The sequence below is a fragment of the Hyaena hyaena genome, unplaced genomic scaffold (assembly GCF_003009895.1).
Source record: "Hyaena hyaena isolate Hyena2069 unplaced genomic scaffold, ASM300989v1 scaffold_198, whole genome shotgun sequence".
Taxonomy (NCBI): Eukaryota; Metazoa; Chordata; class Mammalia; order Carnivora; family Hyaenidae; genus Hyaena; species Hyaena hyaena.
The window spans coordinates 1,412,835-1,416,672 of NW_024080829.1; the positions used below are offsets into that span (position 1 = coordinate 1,412,835).

General features: G+C 39.4%; 1 pseudogene; it reads right to left on the minus strand.

Moving 5' to 3' along the window:
• Positions 1-1,269: 1,269 nt before the first annotated feature.
• LOC120238044 lies at positions 1,270-1,422 on the minus strand (annotated as a pseudogene).
• Between the last annotated feature and the right edge of the window lie 2,416 nt (positions 1,423-3,838).

Consider the following 3,838-nt stretch of genomic DNA (forward strand, 5'->3'; position numbering starts at 1 on the left):
ATATCATGCCAGCACTGTTGGGCACTTTGGAGACTGTAGGGCATCATTGAAAGTGAATTCACATCAAGAGCAATTTGATCCTGTTCTACCACTTAACAGCTGACTGATCTTGTCAAGTTACTTAACCTTTCTGATTTTTCACTTCTTGATTTATAAAATGAGTATAATAACTGAAAAATATAACTGAAAAGCATCTATCACAGTGCTTAACACATATTAGGTGACAATAAAAGGTATCATTATTATTATTACTAGTATTCTGAAAAAAATGAAAAACAGCCAAAAAATCCCCCCAAAACCCAAAAACAAAAACCCAAACAGACAAAACAACAACAAAACCTCTTCCTCCTCTCTTGTGTTCTTTCCTCTGATTTAAAAATGCACAGGTCTGCTCAGTCCTGGGGAAACCTTGGTGCAACTACCATGTGCCTTTAATCTACCATTTTATCTCCTCCCTGCCATTTAACACCATTTCCTTACCATTTGCCATTCCGTTAACACTTCAAAATTTAGCTCTCCTGAAACTTCATCTTCACTCTATTGAAACTTCAAGATCCTCAGTGAGTCAGTGTTACTCTGTGTAGCATTTTAAGATTTCCCCTCCCTTGACACACATTACTTCTTGTCCTTCTACTCTTCTGTTTCTTCTTCCTTCTTCAATTAATTTGACCTACCTCAACTCTGTCCTAACAATGGTAACTGCCCAAGGAGTTGTCCTCAGACCTTTGTTTTACATAATCTCTACTCTCACTGAGAAATCTTATCAACAAATATCTTTATGTAAATGCCTTCTAAATCTTTCTCTCCACAACAGATCATTCTCCCACATTACAGTTGCAAAACTGCTTAACCACTATTTCAACGTCTAATGTCTAATTGGCATCTCAGACTCAATGAATGGAAGTCCATCATCTTCTCCAAATGTAATCTCCCTGTGCAAGTTTTAAACCTTTAAATCATCTTTGATTCCTCCTTATCTTCTCACATCACAGCAGACACGGAAGCCTGTCAATTCTTCCTTTCTCATGTAACTCAGTGTGCCAATTCTTTGTCATCCCTCTGCCACCACCACTACTATCAATTATCACTGTGTTTTTGGATTATAATTTTCTCAACTTCAGTTTCTTTCAATCTCAATCTATCCTGCATACTGCTATCAAGTTAATATTCTTTTAAAAGCCTGCCCTCATTAAGCATATAGAATAACTTCCCACCTCAAAAACATACATGATTCCCTAAATTTTAAGGAATAGATGACCTATCTTGTATTCCAGGTTGGAATTTCTAAAATTGCATTAAATTTGCCTTTTTAGATTTATGTACAACTAATTCTTTTTTTTTATTAAATAGTTTATTGTCAATTAGCAATAATCGTGCCTCGGATAAACCTCATTGGCTACGATACTGCCACTGCACAAATCTTGAATAGTTTATTGTCAAGTTGGTTTCCATATAACACCCAGTGCTCATCCCAACAAGTGACCTCCTCCATGCCCATCTCCCCCCTTCCCCTCTCCCTCACCCCATCAGCCCTCAATCTGTTCTCAGTATTCAAGAGTCTCTCATGGTTTGCCTCCCTCCCTCTCCCCAACTAATTTTCCCCTTCTCCTCCCCCATGGTCCTCCGTTAAGTTCCTCCTAATCCACCTATATGTGAAAACTTATGGTATCTGTCCTTCTCTGCCTGACTTATTTCACTCAGCATAACACCCTCAAGTTCCATCCATGTTGCTCCAAATGGTCAGATTTCATTCTTTCTCATTGCCATGTAATATTCCACTGTATATATAAACCACATCTTCTTGATCCATTCATCAGCTGATGGACACTTAGGCTCTTTCCATGATTTGGCTATTGTTGAGAGCGCTGCCGTGAACATTGGGGTACATGTGCCCCTATGCATCAGCACTCCTGTATCCCTTCTACAACTAATTCTTAACATTAATGTTTATTAAAATAAAAATAGCCTAGTTATAATTACTAAAAGCCCATGATGTTTTTGGACTCCAGCATCTATTCCCTGTCTTTCCTTGCCATCCTCACTTTAAAAAAAACAAAAAAACTAAAAACAAAAGACAAAACTAATTCCATGATTTTTTTCTGGCATATCAACTCTTACCTCTATATCAATCCATTTGTTTGCCAAGGTTCTACGTCCAACTCGAGGAGTACAGCATGTGACCTAAGCTTGTTCAATGTGCCAAATCTTCCTTTACCATAATAATGGTTTCAGAAATGGTATATGACCTGTGTATATACAATTAGAATTAATCCTAGGACCTGGGAGGGCGTTTCTGAGAAAAGAGTCAGTATAGGATTGACTGGGCTGCAGTAACAAATATCAAATCTCAGTGGTTTATTTCTTACTGATGTCAGTTTGATGTGGGAAGGGAGGCTCCCCTTCAGGGCTCCCATCCAAGTGGTAGCTAAGTGATCTAGCACCTTGTACACTGCCATTTCAAGCAAATGAAGGCAAATGCAAAAGGGGAGGAGAACATGGTTAGTTGTAGATTTGTATGGCTAGGTTTGCTTTATTTCCAGTGGCCTAACCTCAGTAAAATGGCTTCAACTGAGCTCCAAGATAGGTGGAAAATATTGTCTTTCTATGTGTTAAGGAAGAAGCAAATGAAATAAGATTTGGGAAGCACACAGAACTCTTTCTGCCATGTGAGGAAGGGTACGAGGAAAAGTAAAATTATAGAGTCACTTAAAGATGCATAAAATATCAGGATTAATCTTCTTTCCATAAAAACAGTTAATATAAGATTTTCCAAAGTGTATCATACACCTAGAAATAGTTGCAGACATGCCTGTGCCCACCCAGAAGACCTGGTCCTTCAACTTCCAGGAATGTAAAATACACTGAGATAGAATTCTGGCCCTATTTCCTTATTTTTTTCTTTCACTCAGCAATATGTCTCACTGTGGATTGCTTGTAGAAGGGAGGTGCCCAAGAGAGAAGTACAGATGAGAAAGGGGAGAATAAAAAAGAACAGGGAGAGAGAAAAGGGGGAGACATCTAAGGAGAAAGAAAGGGATAAGAGTAGGGAGAAAAAGAAGACAAGTAGTGGTAAGACCCATGACATTTGTGCTTTGACAAAGTTTTTAGAACATTATCTAAAAACTCAAAGAGGATTTCCTTAATTCTGCATTTCTTGCAAATAGACTGTGGCCTCACACATGGAGAAATGTGACTGGTCCTGCTTATGGTATAAAATAATAGAAAAAATATATATTGGTCTCTGTCCCCAGTTCCTGGCACAGGTCTCTTAAATTCCTGGGAATTTCCTGGATGATAGGAAAGTCTAACTTTTAAAAAAAGTTTACTGATTTATTTTGAGAGAGAGAGAAAGATGTATGTTCATGTGGGGAGGACAGAGAGAGACAGAGAGAGAGAGAGAGAGAGTTCCAAGCAGGTTCTGTGCTGTCACTGCAGAGCCTGATACGGAGCTTGATCTCACAAACAATGATATCATAACCTGAGCCAAAATCAAGAATCAGTTGCTCAACTGAGCCACCCAGGTGCCCCAGGAATATCTTAGGTTTTAATGAGGTGGCTCCTGGTGGGATCTTGGATAGCAGCTGGTTGCCAGGAAGACCAAACCATGATCAGAAGCTTAGAACTTTTAGCTCCATCCCTCACTATCCAGAGATGGGAGAGGGGCTGGAAATGGAGTTAATGATAGATCAGGCTTCCATGAGGGAAGTACGAGGTTTGGGGATGTGTTACCAGGTTTGGTAATGCATCTGCATACCAGGTGGGTGTTATACCCTAACTCCATGGGGACAGAAGCTCCTGTATTCAGGACCCTTCCAGACCGTACCCTATCTAACTCTCA